Source organism: Aulostomus chinensis, chromosome 20, assembly GCF_037954235.1.
Source record: "Aulostomus chinensis isolate RoL2024-O1b breed Wild chromosome 20, RoL_Achi_v1.0, whole genome shotgun sequence".
NCBI classification, from domain to species: domain Eukaryota; kingdom Metazoa; phylum Chordata; class Actinopteri; order Syngnathiformes; family Aulostomidae; genus Aulostomus; species Aulostomus chinensis.
In genome coordinates this window covers 5,452,772-5,472,611 of record NC_141339.1, presented here as the reverse complement: position 1 = coordinate 5,472,611, position 19,840 = coordinate 5,452,772, and the positions used below count along the sequence as shown (strand labels likewise).

The 19,840-nt window shown below is 49.9% G+C and overlaps 26 non-coding genes across 26 annotated transcripts; 5 read left to right on the top strand and 21 right to left on the bottom strand.

Annotated features, from left to right (window-relative positions):
* Positions 1-654: 654 nt before the first annotated feature.
* On the bottom strand, positions 655-727 carry trnav-cac (transfer RNA valine (anticodon CAC)). Its single transcript has one exon. It is a non-coding gene; the product is annotated as a tRNA-Val (tRNA).
* Positions 728-1,137: 410 nt separating this feature from the next.
* Positions 1,138-1,210, bottom strand: trnav-uac (transfer RNA valine (anticodon UAC)). The gene has a single exon. It is a non-coding gene; the product is annotated as a tRNA-Val (tRNA).
* A 1,089-nt stretch (positions 1,211-2,299) lies between these two features.
* Positions 2,300-2,372, bottom strand: trnav-aac (transfer RNA valine (anticodon AAC)). The gene has a single exon. It is a non-coding gene; the product is annotated as a tRNA-Val (tRNA).
* Positions 2,373-2,785: 413 nt separating this feature from the next.
* trnav-uac (transfer RNA valine (anticodon UAC)) lies at positions 2,786-2,858 on the bottom strand. Its single transcript has one exon. It is a non-coding gene; the product is annotated as a tRNA-Val (tRNA).
* A 1,079-nt stretch (positions 2,859-3,937) lies between these two features.
* trnav-cac (transfer RNA valine (anticodon CAC)) lies at positions 3,938-4,010 on the bottom strand. The gene has a single exon. It is a non-coding gene; the product is annotated as a tRNA-Val (tRNA).
* Positions 4,011-4,140: 130 nt separating this feature from the next.
* trnad-guc (transfer RNA aspartic acid (anticodon GUC)) lies at positions 4,141-4,212 on the top strand. Its single transcript has one exon. It is a non-coding gene; the product is annotated as a tRNA-Asp (tRNA).
* A 1,365-nt stretch (positions 4,213-5,577) lies between these two features.
* On the bottom strand, positions 5,578-5,650 carry trnav-cac (transfer RNA valine (anticodon CAC)). The gene has a single exon. It is a non-coding gene; the product is annotated as a tRNA-Val (tRNA).
* Positions 5,651-6,062: 412 nt separating this feature from the next.
* On the bottom strand, positions 6,063-6,135 carry trnav-uac (transfer RNA valine (anticodon UAC)). The gene has a single exon. It is a non-coding gene; the product is annotated as a tRNA-Val (tRNA).
* Positions 6,136-7,214: 1,079 nt separating this feature from the next.
* On the bottom strand, positions 7,215-7,287 carry trnav-cac (transfer RNA valine (anticodon CAC)). The gene has a single exon. It is a non-coding gene; the product is annotated as a tRNA-Val (tRNA).
* A 130-nt stretch (positions 7,288-7,417) lies between these two features.
* Positions 7,418-7,489, top strand: trnad-guc (transfer RNA aspartic acid (anticodon GUC)). Its single transcript has one exon. It is a non-coding gene; the product is annotated as a tRNA-Asp (tRNA).
* A 1,372-nt stretch (positions 7,490-8,861) lies between these two features.
* On the bottom strand, positions 8,862-8,934 carry trnav-cac (transfer RNA valine (anticodon CAC)). Its single transcript has one exon. It is a non-coding gene; the product is annotated as a tRNA-Val (tRNA).
* A 411-nt stretch (positions 8,935-9,345) lies between these two features.
* Positions 9,346-9,418, bottom strand: trnav-uac (transfer RNA valine (anticodon UAC)). Its single transcript has one exon. It is a non-coding gene; the product is annotated as a tRNA-Val (tRNA).
* A 1,081-nt stretch (positions 9,419-10,499) lies between these two features.
* On the bottom strand, positions 10,500-10,572 carry trnav-cac (transfer RNA valine (anticodon CAC)). Its single transcript has one exon. It is a non-coding gene; the product is annotated as a tRNA-Val (tRNA).
* A 130-nt stretch (positions 10,573-10,702) lies between these two features.
* On the top strand, positions 10,703-10,774 carry trnad-guc (transfer RNA aspartic acid (anticodon GUC)). The gene has a single exon. It is a non-coding gene; the product is annotated as a tRNA-Asp (tRNA).
* Positions 10,775-10,984: 210 nt separating this feature from the next.
* trnav-uac (transfer RNA valine (anticodon UAC)) lies at positions 10,985-11,057 on the bottom strand. The gene has a single exon. It is a non-coding gene; the product is annotated as a tRNA-Val (tRNA).
* A 1,060-nt stretch (positions 11,058-12,117) lies between these two features.
* Positions 12,118-12,190, bottom strand: trnav-aac (transfer RNA valine (anticodon AAC)). The gene has a single exon. It is a non-coding gene; the product is annotated as a tRNA-Val (tRNA).
* A 1,553-nt stretch (positions 12,191-13,743) lies between these two features.
* On the bottom strand, positions 13,744-13,816 carry trnav-cac (transfer RNA valine (anticodon CAC)). Its single transcript has one exon. It is a non-coding gene; the product is annotated as a tRNA-Val (tRNA).
* Positions 13,817-14,228: 412 nt separating this feature from the next.
* trnav-uac (transfer RNA valine (anticodon UAC)) lies at positions 14,229-14,301 on the bottom strand. Its single transcript has one exon. It is a non-coding gene; the product is annotated as a tRNA-Val (tRNA).
* Positions 14,302-15,380: 1,079 nt separating this feature from the next.
* Positions 15,381-15,453, bottom strand: trnav-cac (transfer RNA valine (anticodon CAC)). The gene has a single exon. It is a non-coding gene; the product is annotated as a tRNA-Val (tRNA).
* A 130-nt stretch (positions 15,454-15,583) lies between these two features.
* On the top strand, positions 15,584-15,655 carry trnad-guc (transfer RNA aspartic acid (anticodon GUC)). Its single transcript has one exon. It is a non-coding gene; the product is annotated as a tRNA-Asp (tRNA).
* A 210-nt stretch (positions 15,656-15,865) lies between these two features.
* trnav-uac (transfer RNA valine (anticodon UAC)) lies at positions 15,866-15,938 on the bottom strand. Its single transcript has one exon. It is a non-coding gene; the product is annotated as a tRNA-Val (tRNA).
* Positions 15,939-17,017: 1,079 nt separating this feature from the next.
* trnav-cac (transfer RNA valine (anticodon CAC)) lies at positions 17,018-17,090 on the bottom strand. The gene has a single exon. It is a non-coding gene; the product is annotated as a tRNA-Val (tRNA).
* A 412-nt stretch (positions 17,091-17,502) lies between these two features.
* On the bottom strand, positions 17,503-17,575 carry trnav-uac (transfer RNA valine (anticodon UAC)). Its single transcript has one exon. It is a non-coding gene; the product is annotated as a tRNA-Val (tRNA).
* Positions 17,576-18,653: 1,078 nt separating this feature from the next.
* trnav-aac (transfer RNA valine (anticodon AAC)) lies at positions 18,654-18,726 on the bottom strand. Its single transcript has one exon. It is a non-coding gene; the product is annotated as a tRNA-Val (tRNA).
* A 130-nt stretch (positions 18,727-18,856) lies between these two features.
* On the top strand, positions 18,857-18,928 carry trnad-guc (transfer RNA aspartic acid (anticodon GUC)). The gene has a single exon. It is a non-coding gene; the product is annotated as a tRNA-Asp (tRNA).
* Positions 18,929-19,138: 210 nt separating this feature from the next.
* trnav-uac (transfer RNA valine (anticodon UAC)) lies at positions 19,139-19,211 on the bottom strand. Its single transcript has one exon. It is a non-coding gene; the product is annotated as a tRNA-Val (tRNA).
* Between the last annotated feature and the right edge of the window lie 629 nt (positions 19,212-19,840).

Genomic DNA, 19,840 nt, shown 5'->3' with positions numbered 1-19,840 from the left:
TCCCATGGGACGACACAGACTTGCTTAAGGGGGGTTGCCTTCCCGCACAGCGTCAGCAACCAAACAACACTCCCCGAGACTGGTTGGACTCTCTTGTTTTGCCCCAGGGTTAGAACCACTTTTTTGGTGTGGGGTTGACTCCTTGCGATTACGCGTCACGGGGCAGGCTTACGGGCCGGAGTGTTCTGCTCTGTCTTTATCCACCTTCCACCTTCGCATTCATCTGTCCTGCCACCTCCTCCTGCCCATTTCTCTTCCCTTTTAACCATGTCATGGGACGTCACGCTCACTCGTGTATGTCTCTGCTCCAGTCACCGGATGACATCCGCCACTTATACATGAATCTCGTCCATGAGGCTTTTTTTCACGTGAGATTACAATCTTGGCAGGACAGGCTGAGACTATGAAACATAGAAGTAACTAAAATGGGACCCTAAAAAAATGAACCTGCACTTTCATTTCAAGCGCAATTTTGAGACAGCACTCAGAATGAGCTCTGTGCTTATGGGCTGGCGACTTGCCTTGCTCCATTGTTAGTCAATCATCCATTTATTTGCCAGACCTCAATATCTCTTTCACAGTTTCTGGGCATTTGGTTAGGGAGTCAAAGTCTGATTTGACCAATGACTTTGTGCAAATGTGAGGGACGGAAGATGTTTCCTCCCGGTTTCGAACCGGGGACCTTTTGCGTGTGAGGCAAACGTGATGACCACTACACTATGGAAACTGCAAAAGGTAAGTGAATGTCCACGTGGGTGATTTGTAAGGCCTTTTCTTGGTCAAGCCTTCACGAAGTCGGCGTGACACTTGCTTTTTCAGGTGTGGGGAGGAGCGCTGGACCACATGACAGAAAGTGCTCCTCGTTAGTATAGTGGACAGTATCTCCGCCTGTCACGCGCAAGACCGGGGTTCGATTCCCCGACGGGGAGTAGGCAGTTTTCTGCCACCTGCTACTTGGTCAAAAGTGACACGAACCCAAGACGGGCGCTGCCACTGACACTTACGTATCCTTTCATTACGAATCTACAGCACGTGTCCTCGTCTTTGCTACTGTTAAAATGGCTTGTGTGCTTGGTCCGCGAGACTTGAAAATTTGGATCTTTGTCCTTTTCTTGGCGCGAACAAGTAAAACGCTGCTGTTTCCACCCAGGTTCAAACTGGGGACCTTGCGCGTGTAAAGCGAACGTGATGACCACTACACTATGGAAACAGGTCAAAGCAGGTCCTTGTCTACCCTCACGGATTAGCCTATATGTTTAGAATCACCATACGCTGCGTCCCCAATGCCTTGATCGCATACCTACAACTCCAAATACGAAACATAGTCACTTTCTCTGAAGCGGTGAGCACAGGCTTCCCTGCCGAGGCCACTGATAGAACTTGTCACTTGAGCGGTCAGAGGGTCCCAAATTCCATGGAGGATATTAAAGTGGTGGAGGTTGTTGCATGTTCTTTTGAACCGAGGAACTGGATTGTCTTCGGGCTACAGCCCCTTTCAGGGCAACCGAAGGACAAGTGGTCAAGGGGCAATGTCCAGGCAAAGCAGGACTCAGCAAGGCCTGATGAACAGTCATGCAGAAACATGAGTAGCCTCTCTCAGAAGAGGGATGTTGCTGGACCTTCCATGTCCCTGGGCTGGTTCTCTTCCCATGGGACGACACAGACTTGCTTAAGGGGGGTTGCCTTCCCGCACAGCGTCAGCAACCAAACAACACTCCCCGAGACTGGTTGGACTCTCTTGTTTTGCCCCAGGGTTAGAACCACTTTTTTGGTGTGGGGTTGACTCCTTGCGATTACGCGTCACGGGGCAGGCTTACAGGCCGGAGTGTTCTGCTCTGTCTTTATCCACCTTCCACCTTCGCATTCATCTGTCCTGCCACCTCCTCCTGCCCATTTCTCTTCCCTTTTAACCATGTCATGGGACGTCACGCTCACTCGTGTATGTCTCTGCTCCAGTCACCGGATGACATCCGCCACTTATACATGAATCTCGTCCATGAGGCTTTTTTTCACGTGAGATTACAATCTTGGCAGGACAGGCTGAGACTATGAAACATAGAAGTAACTAAAATGGTACCCTAAAAAAATGGATCTGCGCTTTCATTTCAAGCGCAATTCTGAAACAGCACTCAGAATGAGCTCTGTGCTTATGGGCTGGCGCCTTGCCTTGCTCCATTGTTAGTCAATCATCCATTTATTTGCCAGACCTCAATATCTCTTTAACAGTTTCTGGGCATTTGGTTAGGGAGTCAAAGTCTGATTTGACCAATGACTTTGTGCAAATGTGAGGGACGGAAGATGTTTCCACCCGGTTTCGAATCGGGGACCTTTTGCGTGTTAGGCAAACGTGATGACCACTACACTATGGAAACTGCAAAAGGTAAGCGAATGTCCATGTGGGTGACTTTTAAGGCCTTTTCTTGGTCAAGCCTCCACGAAGTCGGCGTGCCACTTGCTTTTTCAGCTGTGGCGAGCAGCGCTGGACCACATGACAAACAGTGCTCCTCGTTAGTATAGTGGACAGTATCTCCGCCTGTCACGCGGAAGACCGGGGTTTGATTCCCGGACGGGGAGTAGGTAGTTTTCTGCCAGCTGCTACTTGGTCAAAAGTGACACGAACCCAAGACGGGCGCTGCGACTTACACTTCCCATATCCTGTCATTGCGAATCTACAGCACGTGTCCTCGTCTTTGCATACTGTTAAAATGGCTTGTGTGCTTGGTCCGCGAGACTTGAACAATTTGAAGCTTTTTCCTTCTCTTGGCGCGAACAAGTAAAACGCTGCTGTTTCCACCCAGGTTCGAACTGGGGACCTTGCGCGTGTAAAGCGAACGTGATGACCACTACACTATGGAAACAGGTCAAAGCAGGTCCTTGTCTACCCTCACGGATTAGCCTATATGTTTAGAATCACCATACGCTGCGTCCCCAATGCCTTGATCACATACGTACAACTCCAAATACGAAACATAGTCACTTTCTCTGAAGCGGTGAGCACAGGCTTCCCTGCCGAGGCCACTGATAGAACTTGTCACTTGAGCGGTCAGAGGGTCCCAAATTCCATGGAGGATATTAAAGTTGTGGAGGTTGTTGCATGTTCTTTTGAACCTAGGAGCTGGATTGTCTTCGGGCTACAGCCCCTTTCAGGGCAACCGAAGGAAAAGTGGTCAAGGGGCAATGTCCAGGCAAAGCAGGACTCAGCAAGGCCTGATGGACAGTCATGCAGAAACATGAGTAGCCTCTCTCAGAAGAGGGATGTTGCTACACTTTCCATGTCCCTGGGCTGGTTCTCCCCATGGGACGACACAGACTTGCTTAGGGGGGTTGCCTTCCCGCACAGCGTCAACAACCAAACAACACTCCGCGAGAGTGGTTGGATTCTCTTTTTTTGCCCCAGGGCGAGAACCACTTTTTTGGTGTGGGGTTGACTCCTTGCGATTACGCGTCACAGGGCAGGCTTACGGGCCGGAGTGTTCTGCTCTGTCTTTATCCACCTTCCACCTTCGCATTCATCTGTCCTGCCACCTCCTCCTGCCCATTTCTCTTCCCTTTTAACCATGTCATGGGACGTCACGCTCACTCGTGTATGTCTCTGCTCCAGTCACCGGATGACATACGCCACTTATACATGAATCTCGTCCATGAGGCTTTTTTTCACGTGAGATTACAATCTTGGCAGGACAGGCTGAGACTATGAAACATAGAAGTAACTAAAATGGGACCCTAAAAAAATGGATCTGCGCTTTCATTTCAAGCGCAATTCTGAAACAGCACTCAGAATGAGCTCTGTGCTGGTGACTTGCCTTGCTCCATTGTTGGTCAATAAACCATTTATCTACCAGACCTCAATATCTCTTTAACAGTTTCTGGGCATTTGGTTGAGGGAGTCAAAGTCTGATTTGACCAATGACTTTGTGCAAATGTGAGGGACGGAAGATGTTTCCACCCGGTTTCGAACCGGGGACCTTTTGCGTGTGAGGCAAATGTGATGACCACTACACTATGGAAACTGCAAAAGGTAATCGAATGTCCATGTGGGTGACTTTTAAGGCCTTTTCTTGGTCAAGCCTCAAAGAAGTCGGCGTGCCACTTGCTTTTTCAGCTGTGGCGAGCAGCGCTGGACCACGTGACAAACAGTGCTCCTCGTTAGTATAGTGGACAGTATCTCCGCCTGTCATGCGGAAGACCGGGGTTCGATTCCCCGACGGGGAGTAGGCAGTTTTCTGCCAGCTGATACTTGGTCAAAAGTGACACGAACCCAAGATGGGCGCTGCGACTGACACTTCCATATCCTGTCATTGCGAATCTACAGCACGTGTCCTCGTCTTTGCGTACTGTTAAAAGGGCTTGTGTGCTTGTTCCGTGAGACTTGAACAATTTGAAGCTTTTTCCTTCTCTTGGCGCGAACAAGTAAAACTCTGCTGTTTCCACCCAGGTTCGAACTGGGGACCTTGCGCGTGTAAAGCGAACGTGATGACCAATACTCTATGGAAACAGGTCAAAGCTGGTCCTTGTCTACCCTCACGGATTAGCCTATATGTTTAGAATCACCATACGCTGCGTCCCCAATGCCTTGATCGCATACCTTCAACTCCAAATACGAAACATAGTCACTTTCTCTGAATCGGTGAGCACAGGCTTCCCTGCCGAGGCCACTGATAGAACTTGTCACTTGAGCGGTCAAAGGGTCCCAAATTCCATGGAGGATATTAAAGCGGTGGAGGTTGTTTCATGTTCTTTTGAACCGAGGAACTGGATTGTCTTCGGGCTACAGACCCTTTCAGGGCAACCGAAGGACAAGTGGTCAAGGGGCAATGTCCAGGCAAAGCAGGACTCAGCAAGGCCTGATGAACAGTCATGCAGAAACATGAGTAGCCTCTCTCAGAAGAGGGATGTTGCTGGACCTTCCATGTCCCTGGGCTGGTTCTCTTCCCATGGGACGACACAGACTTGCTTAAGGGGGGTTGCCTTCCCGCACAGCGTCAGCAACCAAACAACACTCCCCGAGACTGGTTGGACTCTCTTGTTTTGCCCCAGGGTTAGAACCACTTTTTTGGTGGGGGGTTGACTCCTTGCGATTACGCGTCACGGGGCAGGCTTACGGGCCGGAGTGTTCTGCTCTGTCTTTATCCACCTTCCACCTTCGCATTCATCTGTCCTGCCACCTCCTCCTGCCCATTTCTCTTCCCTTTTAACCATGTCATGGGACGTCACGCTCACTCGTGTATGTCTCTGCTCCAGTCACCGGATGACATCCGCCACTTATACATGAATCTCGTCCATGAGGCTTTTTTTCACTTGAGATTACAATCTTGGCAGGACAGGCTGAGACTATGAAACATAGAAGTAACTAAAATGGGACCCTAAAAAAATGAACCTGCACTTTCATTTCAAGCGCAATTTTGAGACAGCAGTCAGAATGAGCTCTGTGCTGGCGACTTGCCTTGCTCCATTGTTGGTCAATAAACCATTTATTTACCAGACCTCAATATCTCTTTAACAGTTTCTGGGCATTTGGTTGAGGGAGTCAAAGTCTGATTTGACCAATGACTTTGTGCAAATGTGAGGGACGGAAGATGTTTCCACCCGGTTTCGAACCGGGGACCTTTTGCGTGTGAGGCAAACGTGATGACCACTACACTATGGAAACTGCAAAAGGTAAGTGAATGTCCACGTGGGTGATTTGTAAGGCCTTTTCTTGGTCAAGCCTTCACGAAGTCGGCGTGACACTTGCTTTTTCAGCTGTGGGGAGGAGCGCTGGACCACATGACAAGCAGTGCTCCTCGTTAGTATAGTGGACAGTATCTCCGCCTGTCACGCGCAAGACCGGGGTTCGATTCCCCGACGGGGAGTAGGCAGTTTTCTGCCAGCTGCTACTTGGTCAAAAGTGACACGAACCCAAGACGGGCGCTGCGACTGACACTTACGTATCCTTTCATTGCGAATCTACAGCACGTGTCCTCGTCTTTGCATACTGTTAAAATGGCTTGTGTGCTTGGTCCGCGAGACTTGAACGATTTGGATCTTTGTCCTTTTCTTGGCGCGAACAAGTAAAACTCTGCTGTTTCCACCCAGGTTCGAACTGGGGACCTTGCGCGTGTAAAGCGAACGTGATGACCACTACACTATGGAAACAGGTCAAAGCAGGTCCTTGTCTACCCTCACGGATTAGCCTATATGTTTAGAATCACCATACGCTGTGTCCCCAATGCCTTGATCGCATACGTACAACTCCAAATACGAAACATAGTCACTTTCTCTGAAGCGGTGAGCACAGGCTTCCCTGCCGAGGCCACTGATAGAACTTGTCACTTGAGCGGTCAGAGGGTCCCAAATTCCATGGAGGATATTAAAGTGGTGGAGGTTGTTTCATGTTCTTTTGAACCTAGGAGCTGGATTGTCTTCGGGCTACAGCCCCTTTCAGGGCAACCGAAGGAAAAGTGGTCAAGGGGCAATGTCCAGGCAAAGCAGGACTCAGCAAGGCCTGATGGACAGTCATGCAGAAACATGAGTAGCCTCTCTCAGAAGAGGGATGTTGCTACACTTTCCATGTCCCTGGGCTGGTTCTCCCCATGGGACGACACAGACTTGCTTTGGGGGGTTGCCTTCCCGCACAGCGTCAGCAACCAAACAACACTCCGCGAGAGTGGTTGGATTCTCTTTTTTTGCCCCAGGGCGAGAACCACTTTTTTGGTGTGGGGTTGATTCCTTGCGATTACGCGTCACAGGGCAGGCTTACGGGCCGGAGTGTTCTGCTCTGTCTTTATCCACCTTCCACCTTCGCATTCATCTGTCCTGCCACCTCCTCCTGCCCATTTCTCTTCCCTTTTAACCATGTCATGGGACGTCACGCTCACTCGTGTATGTCTCTGCTCCAGTCACCGGATGACATCCGCCACTTATACATGAATCTCGTCCATGAGGCTTTTTTTCACGTGAGATTACAATCTTGGCAGGACAGGCTGAGACTATGAAACATAGAAGTAACTAAAATGGGACCCTAAAAAAATGAACCTGCACTTTCATTTCAAGCGCAATTTTGAGAGAGCAGTCAGAATGAGCTCTGTGCTGGCGACTTGCCTCTCTCCATTGTTGGTCAATCAACCATTTATTTGCCAGACCTCAATATCTCCTTAACAGTTTCTGGGCATTTGGTTGAGGGAGTCAAAGTCTGATTTGACCAATGACTTTGTGCAAATGTGAGGGACGGAAGATGTTTCCACCCGGTTTCGAACCGGGGACCTTTTGCGTGTGAGGCAAACGTGATGACCACTACACTATGGAAACTGCAAAAGGTAATCGAATGTCCATGTGGGTGACTTTTAAGGCCTTTTCTTGGTCAAGCCTCCACGAAGTCAGCGTGCCACTTGCTTTTTCAGCTGAGGCGAGCAGCGCTGGACCACGTGACAAACAGTGCTCCTCGTTAGTATAGTGGACAGTATCTCCGCCTGTCACGCGGAAGACCGGGGTTCGATTCCCCGACGGGGAGTAGGCAGTTTTCTGCCAGCTGCTACTTGGTCAAAAGTGACACGAACCCAAGATGGGCGCTGCGACTGACACTTCCATATCCTGTCATTGCGAATCTACAGCACGTGTCCTCGTCTTTGCATACTGTTAAAAGGGCTTGTGTGCTTGTTCCGTGATACTTGAACAATTTGGATCTTTGTCCTATTCTTGGCGCGAACAAGTAAAACTCTGCTGTTTCCACCCAGGTTCGAACTGGGGACCTTGCGCGTGTAAAGCGAACGTGATGACCAATACTCTATGGAAACAGGTCAAAGCTGGTCCTTGTCTACCCTCACGGATTAGCCTATATGTTTAGAATCACCATACGCTTCGTCCCCAATGCCTTGATCGCATACCTTCAACTCCAAATACGAAACATAGTCACTTTCTCTGAATCGGTGAGCACAGGCTTCCCTGCCGAGGCCACTGATAGAACTTGTCACTTGAGCGGTCAGAGGGTCCCAAATTCCATGGAGGATATTAAAGCGGTGGAGGTTGTTTCATGTTCTTTTGAACCGAGGAACTGGATTGTCTTCGGGCTACAGACCCTTTCAGGGCAACCGAAGGACAAGTGGTCAAGGGGCAATGTCCAGGCAAAGCAGGACTCAGCAAGGCCTGATGAACAGTCATGCAGAAACATGAGTAGCCTCTCTCAGAAGAGGGATGTTGCTGGACCTTCCATGTCCCTGGGCTGGTTCTCTTCCCATGGGACGACACAGACTTGCTTAAGGGGGGTTGCCTTCCCGCACAGCGTCAGCAACCAAACAACACTTCCCGAGACTGGTTGGACTCTCTTGTTTTGCCCCAGGGTTAGAACCACTTTTTTGGTGGGGGGTTGACTCCTTGCGATTACGCGTCACGGGGCAGGCTTACGGGCCGGAGTGTTCTGCTCTGTCTTTATCCACCTTCCACCTTCGCATTCATCTGTCCTGCCACCTCCTCCTGCCCATTTCTCTTCCCTTTTAACCATGTCATGGGACGTCACGCTCACTCGTGTATGTCTCTGCTCCAGTCACCGGATGACATCTGCCACTTATACATGAATCTCGTCCATGAGGCTTTTTTTCACGTGAGATTACAATCTTGGCAGGACAGGCTGAGACTATGAAACATAGAAGTAACTAAAATGGGACCCTAAAAAAATGGATCTGCGCTTTCATTTCAAGCGCAGTTCTGAAACAGCACTCAGAATGAGCTCTGTGCTTATGGGCTGGCGACTTGCCTTGCTCCATTGTTAGTCAATCATCCATTTATTTGCCAGACCTCAATATCTCTTTCACAGTTTCTGGGCATTTGGTTAGGGAGTCAAAGTCTGATTTGACCAATGACTTTGTGCAAATGTGAGGGACGGAAGATGTTTCCTCCCGGTTTCGAACCGGGGACCTTTTGCGTGTGAGGCAAACGTGATGACCACTACACTATGGAAACTGCAAAAGGTAAGTGAATGTCCACGTGGGTGATTTGTAAGGCCTTTTCTTGGTCAAGCCTTCACGAAGTCGGCGTGACACTTGCTTTTTCAGCTGTGGGGAGGAGCGCTGGACCACATGACAGACCGTGCTCCTCGTTAGTATAGTGGACAGTATCTCCGCCTGTCACGCGCAAGACCGGGGTTCGATTCACCGACGGGGAGTAGGCAGTTTTCTGCCACCTGCTACTTGGTCAAAAGTGACACGAACACAAGACGGGCGCTGCCACTGCCACTTACGTATCCTTTCATTACGAATCTACAGCACGTGTCCTCGTCTTTGCATACTGTTAAAATGGCTTGTGTGCTTGGTCCGCGAGACTTGAAAATTTGGATCTTTGTCCTTTTCTTGGCGCGAACAAGTAAAACGCTGCTGTTTCCACCCAGGTTCAAACTGGGGACCTTGCGCGTGTAAAGCGAACGTGATGACCACTACACTATGGAAACAGGTCAAAGCAGGTCCTTGTCTACCCTCACGGATTAGCCTATATGTTTAGAATCACCATACGCTGCGTCCCCAATGCCTTGATCGCATACGTACAACTCCAAATACGAAACATAGTCACTTTCTCTGAAGCGGTGAGCACAGGCTTCCCTGCCGAGGCCACTGAAAGAACTTGTCACTTGAGCGGTCAGAGGGTCCCAAATTCCATGGAGGATATTAAAGTGGTGGAGGTTGTTTCATGTTCTTTTGAACCGAGGAACTGGATTGTCTTCGGGCTACAGTCCCTTTCAGGGCAACCGAAGGACAAGTGGTCACGGGGCAATGTCCAGGCAAAGCAGGACTCAGCAAGGCCTGATGAACAGTCATGCAGAAAATGAGTAGCCTCTCTCAGAAGAGGGATGTTGCTGGACCTTCCATGTCCCTGGGCTGGTTATCTTCCCATGGGACGACACAGACTTGCTTAAGGGGGGTTGCCTTCCCGCACAGCGTCAGCAACCAAACAACACTCCCCGAGACTGGTTGGACTCTCTTGTTTTGCCCCAGGGTTAGAACCACTTTTTTGGTGTGGGGTTGACTCCTTGCGATTACGCGTCACGGGGCAGGCTTACGGGCCGGAGTGTTCTGCTCTGTCTTTATCCACCTTCCACCTTCGCATTCATCTGTCCTGCCACCTCCTCCTGCCCATTTCTCTTCCCTTTTAACCATGTCATGGGACGTCACGCTCACTCGTGTATGTCTCTGCTCCAGTCACCGGATGACATCCGCCACTTATACATGAATCTCGTCCATGAGGCTTTCTTTCACGTGAGATTACAATCTTGGCAGGACAGGCTGAGACTATGAAACATAGAAGTAACTAAAATGGGACCCTAAAAAAATGAACCTGCACTTTCATTTCAAGCGCAATTTTGAGACAGCAGTCAGAATGAGCTCTGTGCTGGCGACTTGCCTTGCTCCATTGTTGGTCAATAAACCATTTATTTACCAGACCTCAATATCTCTTTAACAGTTTCTGGGCATTTGGTTGAGGGAGTCAAAGTCTGATTTGACCAATGACTTTGTGCAAATGTGAGGGACGGAAGATGTTTCCACCCGGTTTCGAACCGGGGACCTTTTGCGTGTGAGGCAAACGTGATGACCACTACACTATGGAAACTGCAAAAGGTAATCGAATGTCCATGTGGGTGACTTTTAAGGCCTTTTCTTGGTCAAGCCTCCACGAAGTCGGCGTGCCACTTGCTTTTTCAGCTGTGGCGAGCAGCGCTGGACCACGTGACAAACAGTGCTCCTCGTTAGTATAGTGGACAGTATCTCCGCCTGTCACGCGGAAGACCGGGGTTCGATTCCCCGACGGGGAGTAGGCAGTTTTCTGCCAGCTGCTACTTGGTCAAAAGTGACACGAACCCAAGATGGGCGCTGCGACTGACACTTCCATATCCTTTCATTGCGCATCTACAGCACGTGTCCTCGTCTTTGCATACTGTTAAAAGGGCTTGTGTGCTTGTTCCGTGAGACTTGAACAATTTGAAGCTTTTTCCTTCTCTTGGCGCGAACAAGTAAAACTCTGCTGTTTCCACCCAGGTTCGAACTGGGGACCTTGCGCGTGTAAAGCGAACGTGATGACCACTACACTATGGAAACAGGTCAAAGCAGGTCCTTGTCTACCCTCACGGATTAGCCTATATGTTTAGAATCACCATACGCTGCGTCCCCAATGCCTTGATCGCATACGTATAACTCCAAATACGAAACATAGTCACTTTCTCTGAAGCGGTGAGGCCACTGATAGAACTTGTCACTTGAGCGGTCAGAGGGTCCCAAATTCCATGGAGGATATTAAAGTGGTGGAGGTTGTTTCATGTTCTTTTGAACCTAGGAGCTGGATTGTCTTCGGGCTACAGCCCCTTTCAGGGCAACCGAAGGAAAAGTGGTCAAGGGGCAATGTCCAGGCAAAGCAGGACTCAGCAAGGCCTGATGGACAGTCATGCAGAAACATGAGTAGCCTCTCTCAGAAGAGGGATGTTGCTACACTTTCCATGTCCCTGGGCTGGTTCTCCCCATGGGACGACACAGACTTGCTTTGGGGGGTTGCCTTCCCGCACAGCGTCAGCAACCAAACAACACTCCGCGAGAGTGGTTGGATTCTCTTTTTTTGCCCCAGGGCGAGAACCACTTTTTTGGTGTGGGGTTGACTCCTTGCGATTACGCGTCACAGGGCAGGCTTACGGGCCGGAGTGTTCTGCTCTGTCTTTATCCACCTTCCACCTTCGCATTCATCTGTCCTGCCACCTCCTCCTGCCCATTTCTCTTCCCTTTTAACCATGTCATGGGACGTCACGCTCACTCGTGCATGTCTCTGCTCCAGTCACCGGATGACATCCGCCACTTATACATGAATCTCGTCCATGAGGCTTTTTTTCACGTGAGATTACAATCTTGGCAGGACGGGCTGAGACTATGAAACATAGAAGTAACTAAAATGGGACCCTAAAAAAATGAACCTGCACTTTCATTTCAAGCGCAATTTTGAGACAGCAGTCAGAATGAGCTCTGTGCTGGCGACTTGCCTCTCTCCATTGTTGGTCAATCAACCATTTATTTGCCAGACCTCAATATCTCCTTAACAGTTTCTGGGCATTTGGTTGAGGGAGTCAAAGTCTGATTTGACCAATGACTTTGTGCAAATGTGAGGGACGGAAGATGTTTCCACCCGGTTTCGAACCGGGGACCTTTTGCGTGTTAGGCAAACGTGATGACCACTACACTATGGAAACTGCAAAAGGTAATCGAATGTCCACGTGGGTGATTCGTATGGCCTTTTCTTGGTCAAGCCTTCACGAAGTCGGCGTGACACTTGCTTTTTCAGCTGTGGGGAGGAGCGCTGGACCACATGACAGACAGTGCTCCTCGTTAGTATAGTGGACACTATCTCCGCCTGTCACGTGGAAGACCGGGGTTCGATTCCCCGACGGGGAGTAGGCAGTTTTCTGCCACCTGCTACTTGGTCAAAAGTGACACCCTGCGACTGACACTTCCCATATCCTGTCATTGCGAATCTACAGCACGTGTCCTCGTCTTTGCATACTGTTAAAATGGCTTGTGTGCTTGTTCCGTGAGACTTGAACTATTTGAAGCTTTTTCCTTCTCTTGGCGCGAACAAGTAAAACTCTGCTGTTTCCACGCAGGTTCAAACTGGGGACCTTGCGCGTGTAAAGCGAACGTGATGACCACTACTCTATGGAAACAGGTCAAAGCTGGTCCTTGTCTACCCTCACGGATTAGCCTATATGTTTAGAATCACCATACGCTGCGTCCCCAATGCCTTGATCGCATACCTACAACTCCAAATACGAAACATAGTCACTTTCACTGAATCGGTGAGCACAGGCTTCCCTGCCGAGGCCACTGATAGAACTTGTCACTTGAGCGGTCAGAGGGTCCCAAATTCCATGGAGGATATTAAAGCGGTGGAGGTTGTTTCATGTTCTTTTGAACCGAGGAACTGGATTGTCTTCGGGCTACAGACCCTTTCAGGGCAACCGAAGGACAAGTGGTCAAGGGGCAATGTCCAGGCAAAGCAGGACTCAGCAAGGCCTGATGAACAGTCATGCAGAAACATGAGTAGCCTCTCTCAGAAGAGGGATGTTGCTGGACCTTCCATGTCCCTGGGCTGGTTCTCTTCCCATGGGACGACACAGACTTGCTTAAGGGGGGTTGCCTTCCCGCACAGCGTCAGCAACCAAACAACACTCCCCGAGACTGGTTGGACTCTCTTGTTTTGCCCCAGGGTTAGAACCACTTTTTTGGTGTGGGGTTGACTCCTTGCGATTACGCGTCACGGGGCAGGCTTACGGGCCGGAGTGTTCTGCTCTGTCTTTATCCACCTTCCACCTTCGCATTCATCTGTCCTGCCACCTCCTCCTGCCCATTTCTCTTCCCTTTTAACCATGTCATGGGACGTCACGCTCACTCGTGTATGTCTCTGCTCCAGTCACCGGATGACATCCGCCACTTATACATGAATCTCGTCCATGAGGCTTTCTTTCACGTGAGATTACAATCTTGGCAGGACAGGCTGAGACTATGAAACATAGAAGTAACTAAAATGGGACCCAAAAAAAATGAACCTGCACTTTCATTTCAAGCGCAATTTTGAGACAGCAGTCAGAATGAGCTCTGTGCTGGCGACTTGCCTTGCTCCATTGTTAGTCAATAAACCATTGATTTACCAGACCTCAATATCTCTTTAACAGTTTCTGGGCATTTGGTTGAGGGAGTCAAAGTCTGATTTGACCAATGACTTTGTGCAAATGTGAGGGACGGAAGATGTTTCCACCCAGTTTCGAACCGGGGACCTTTTGCGTGTGAGGCAAACGTGATGACCACTACACTATGGAAACTGCAAAAGGTAAGTGAATGTCCACGTGGGTGATTTGTAAGGCCTTTTCTTGGTCAAGCCTTCACGAAGTCGGCGTGACACTTGCTTTTTCAGCTGTGGCGAGGAGCGCTGGACCACATGACAGGCAGTGCTCCTCGTTAGTATAGTGGACAGTATCTCCGCCTGTCACGCGCAAGACCGGGGTTCGATTCCCCGACAGGGAGTAGGCAGTTTTCTGCCACCTGCTACTTGGTCAAAAGTGACACGAACCCAAGACGGGCGTTGCCACTGACACTTACGTATCCTTTCATTACGAATCTACAGCACGTGTCCTCGTCTTTGCATACTGTTAAAATGGCTTGTGTGCTTGGTCCGCGAGACTTGAACGATTTGGATCTTTGTCCTTTTCTTGGCGCGAACAAGTAAAACTCTGCTGTTTCCACCCAGGTTCGAACTGGGGACCTTGCGCGTGTAAAGCGAACGTGATGACCACTACACTATGGAAACAGGTCAAAGCAGGTCCTTGTCTACCCTCACGGATTAGCCTATATGTTTAGAATCACCATACGCTGCGTCCCCAATGCCTTGATCGCATACCTACAACTCCAAATACGAAACATAGTCACTTTCTCTGAAGCGGTGAGCACAGGCTTCCCTGCCGAGGCCACTGATAGAACTTGTCACTTACGCGGTCAGAGGGTCCCAAATTCCATGGAGGATATTAAAGTGGTGGAGGTTGTTTCATGTTCTTTTGAACCTAGGAGCTGGATTGTCTTCGGGCTACAGCCCCTTTCAGGGCAACCGAAGGAAAAGTGGTCAAGGGGCAATGTCCAGGCAAAGCAGGACTCAGCAAGGCCTGATGGACAGTCATGCAGAAACATGAGTAGCCTCTCTCAGAAGAGGGATGTTGCTACACTTTCCATGTCCCTGGGCTGGTTCTCCCCATGGGACGACACAGACTTGCTTTGGGGGGTTGCCTTCCCGCACAGCGTCAGCAACCAAACAACACTCCGCGAGAGTGGTTGGATTCTCTTTTTTTGCCCCAGGGCGAGAACCACTTTTTTGGTGTGGGGTTGACTCCTTGCGATTACGCGTCACAGGGCAGGCTTACGGGCCGGAGTGTTCTGCTCTGTCTTTATCCACCTTCCACCTTCGCATTCATCTGTCCTGCCACCTCCTCCTGCCCATTTCTCTTCCCTTTTAACCATGTCATGGGACGTCACGCTCACTCGTGTATGTCTCTGCTCCAGTCACCGGATGACATCCGCCACTTATACATGAATCTCGTCCATGAGGCTTTTTTTCACGTGAGATTACAATCTTGGCAGGACAGGCTGAGACTATGAAACATAGAAGTAACTAAAATGGGACCCTAAAAAAATGAACCTGCACTTTCATTTCAAGCGCAATTTTGAGACAGCAATCAGAATGAGCTCTTTGCTGGCGACTTGCCTTGCTCCATTGTGGGTCAATAAACCATTTATTTACCAGACCTCAATATCTCTTTAACAGTTTCTGGGCATTTGGTTGAGGGAGTCAAAGTCTGATTTGACCAATGACTTTGTGCAAATGTGAGGGACGGAAGATGTTTCCACCCGGTTTCGAACCGGGGACCTTTTGCGTGTGAGGCAAACGTGATGACCACTACACTATGGAAACTGCAAAAGGTAAGTGAATGTCCACGTGGGTGATTTGAAGGGCCTTTTCTTGGTCAAGCCTTCACAAAGTCGGCGTGACACTTGCTTTTTCAGCTGTGGGGAGGAGCGCTGGACCACATGACAAGCAGTGCTCCTCGTTAGTATAGTGGACAGTATCTCCGCCTGTCACGCGGAAGACCGGGGTTCGATTCCCCGACGGGGAGTAGGCAGTTTTCTGCCAGCTGCTACTTGGTCAAAAGTGACACGAACCCAAGACGGGCGCTGCGACTGACACTTACGTATCCTTTCATTGCGAATCTACAGCACGTGTCCTCGTCTTTGCATACTGTTAAAATGGCTTGTGTGCTTGGTCCGCGAGACTTGAACGATTTGGATCTTTGTCCTTTTCTTGGCGCGAACAAGTAAAACTCTGCTGTTTCCACCCAGGTTCGAACTGGGGACCTTGCGCGTGTAAAGCGAACGTGATGACCACTTCACTATGGAAACAGGTCAAAGCAGGTCCTTGTCTACCCTCACGGATTAGCCTATATGTTTAGAATCACCATACGCTGCGTCCCCAATGCCTTGATCGCATACCTACAACTCCAAATACGAAACATAGTCACTTTCTCTGAAGCGGTGAGCACAGGCTTCCCTGCCGAGGCCACTGATAGAACTTGTCACTTGAGCGGTCAGAGGGTCCCAAATTCCATGGAGGATATTAAAGTGGTGGAGGTTGTTTCATGTTCTTTTGAACCTAGGAGCTGGATTGTCTTCGGGCTACAGCCCCTTTCAGGGCAACCGAAGGAAAAGTGGTCAAGGGGCAATGTCCAGGCAAAGCAGGACTCAGCAAGGCCTGATGGACAGTCATGCAGAAACATGAGTAGCCTCTCTCAGAAGAGGGATGTTGCTACACTTTCCATGTCCCTGGGCTGGTTCTCCCCATGGGACGACACAGACTTGCTTTGGGGGGTTGCCTTCCCGCACAGCGTCAGCAACCAAACAACACTCCGCGAGAGTGGTTGGATTCTCTTTTTTTGCGCCAGGGCGAGAACCACTTTTTTGGTGTGGGGTTGATTCCTTGCGATTACGCGTCACAGGGCAGGCTTACGGGCCGGAGTGTTCTGCTCTGTCTTTATCCACCTTCCACCTTCGCATTCATCTGTCCTGCCACCTCCTCCTGCCCATTTCTCTTCCCTTTTAACCATGTCATGGGACGTCACGCTCACTCGTGTATGTCTCTGCTCCAGTCACCGGATGACATCCGCCACTTATACATGAATCTCGTCCATGAGGCTTTTTTTCACGTGAGATTACAATCTTGGCAGGACAGGCTGAGACTATGAAACATAGAAGTAACTAAAATGGGACCCTAAAAAATTGAACCTGCACTTTAATTTCAAGCGCAATTTTGAGACAGCAGTCAGAATGAGCTCTGTGCTGGCGACTTGCCTCTCTCCATTGTTGGTCAATCAACCATTTATTTGCCAGACCTCAATATCTCCTTAACAGTTTCTGGGCATTTGGTTGAGGGAGTCAAAGTCTGATTTGACCAATGACTTTGTGCAAATGTGAGGGACGGAAGATGTTTCCACCCGGTTTCGAACCCGGGACCTTTTGCGTGTGAGGCAAACGTGATGACCACTACACTATGGAAACTGCAAAAGGTAAGTGAATGTCCACGTGGGTGATTTGCAAGGCCTTTTCTTGGTCAAGCCTTCACGAAGTCGGCGTGACACTTGCTTTTTCAGCTGTGGGGAGGAGCGCTGGACCACATGACAGGCAGTGCTCCTCGTTAGTATAGTGGACAGTATCTCCGCCTGTCACGCGCAAGACCAGGGTTCGATTCCCCGACGGGGAGTAGGCAGTTTTCTGCCACCTGCTACTTGGTCAAAAGTGACACGAACCCAAGACGGGCGCTGCGACTGACACTTACGTATCCTTTCATTGCGAATCTACAGCACGTGTCCTCGTCTTTGCATACTGTTAAAATGGCTTGTGTGCTTGGTCCGCGAGACTCGAACGATTTGGATCTTTGTCCTTTTCTTGGCGCGAACAAGTAAAACTCTGCTGTTTCCACCCAGGTTCGAACTGGGGACCTTGCGCGTGTAAAGCGAACGTGATGACCACTACACTATGGAAACAGGTCAAAGCAGGTCCTTGTCTACCCTCACGGATTAGCTTATATGTTTAGAATCACCATACGCTGCGTCCCCAATGCCTTGATCGCATACGTACAACTCCAAATACGAAACATAGTCACTTTCTCTGAAGCGGTGAGCACAGGCTTCCCTGCCGAGGCCACTGATAGAACTTGTCACTTGAGCGGTCAGAGGGTCCCAAATTCCATGGAGGATATTAAAGTGGTGGAGGTTGTTTCATGTTCTTTTGAACCTAGGAGCTGGATTGTCTTCGGGCTACAGCCCCTTTCAGGGCAACCGAAGGAAAAGTGGTCAAGGGGCAATGTCCAGGCAAAGCAGGACTCAGCAAGGCCTGATGGACAGTCATGCAGAAACATGAGTAGCCTCTCTCAGAAGAGGGATGTTGCTACACTTTCCATGTCCCTGGGCTGGTTCTCCCCATGGGACGACACAGACTTGCTTTGGGGGGTTGCCTTCCCGCACAGCGTCAGCAACCAAACAACACTCCGCGAGAGTGGTTGGATTCTCTTTTTTTGCCCCAGGGCGAGAACCACTTTTTTGGTGTGGGGTTGACTCCTTGCGATTACGCGTCACAGGGCAGGCTTACGGGCCGGAGTGTTCTGCTCTGTCTTTATCCACCTTCCACCTTCGCATTCATCTGTCCTGCCACCTCCTCCTGCCCATTTCTCTTCCCTTTTAACCATGTCATGGGACGTCACGCTCACTCGTGTATGTCTCTGCTCCAGTCACCGGATGACATCCGCCACTTATACATGAATCTCGTCCATGAGGCTTTTTTTCACGTGAGATTACAATCTTGGCAGGACAGGCTGAGACTATGAAACATAGAAGTAACTAAAATGGGACCCTAAAAAAATGAACCTGCACTTTCATTTCAAGCGCAATTTTGAGACAGCAGTCAGAATGAGCTCTGTGCTGGCGACTTGCCACTCTCTATTGTTGGTCAATCAACCATTTATTTGCCAGACCTCAATATCTCCTTAACAGTTTCTGGGCATTTGGTTTGGGAGTCAAAGTCTGATTTGACCAATGACTTTGTGCAAATGTGAGGGACGGAAGATGTTTCCACCCGGTTTCGAACCGGGGACCTTTTGCGTGTTAGGCAAATGTGATGACCACTACACTATGGAAACTGCAAAAGGTAATCGAATGTCCATGTGGGTGACTTTTAAGGCCTTTTCTTGGTCAAGCCTCCACGAAGTCGGCGTGCCACTTGCTTTTTCAGCTGAGGCGAGCAGCGCTGGACCACGTGACAAACAGTGCTCCTCGTTAGTATAGTGGACAGTATCTCCGCCTGTCACGCGGAAGACCGGGGTTCGATTCCCCGACGGGGAGTAGGCAGTTTTCTGCCAGCTGCTACTTGGTCAAAAGTGACACGAACCCAAGATGGGCGCTGCGACTGACACTTCCATATCCTGTCATTGCGAATCTACAGCACGTGTCCTTGTCTTTGCATACTGTTAAAAGGGCTTGTGTGCTTGTTCCGTGAGACTTGAACAATTTGAAGCTTTTTCCTTCTCTTGGCGCGAACAAGTAAAACTCTGCTGTTTCCACCCAGGTTCAAACTGGGGACCTTGCGCGTGTAAAGCGAACGTGATGACCACTACTCTATGGAAACAGGTCAAAGCTGGTCCTTGTCTACCCTCACGGATTAGCCTATATGTTTAGAATCACCATATGCTGCGTCCCCAATGCCTTGATCGCATACCTACAACTCCAAATACGAAACATAGTCACTTTCTCTGAATTGGTGAGCACAGGCTTCCCTGCCGAGGCCACTGATAGAACTTGTCACTTGAGCGGTCAGAGGGTCCCAAATTCCATGGAGGATATTAAAGCGGTGGAGGTTGTTTCATGTTCTTTTGAACCGAGGAACTGGATTGTCTTCGGGCTACAGACCCTTTCAGGGCAACCGAAGGACAAGTGGTCAAGGGGCAATGTCCAGGCAAAGCAGGACTCAGCAAGGCCTGATGAACAGTCATGCAGAAACATGAGTAGCCTCTCTCAGAAGAGGGATGTTGCTGGACCTTCCATGTCCCTGGGCTGGTTCTCTTCCCATGGGACGACACAGACTTGCTTAAGGGGGGTTGCCTTCCCGCACAGCGTCAGCAACCAAACAACACTCCCCGAGACTGGTTGGACTCTCTTGTTTTGCCCCAGGGTTAGAACCACTTTTTTGGTGGGGGGTTGACTCCTTGCGATTACGCGTCACGGGGCAGGCTTACGGGCCGGAGTGTTCTGCTCTGT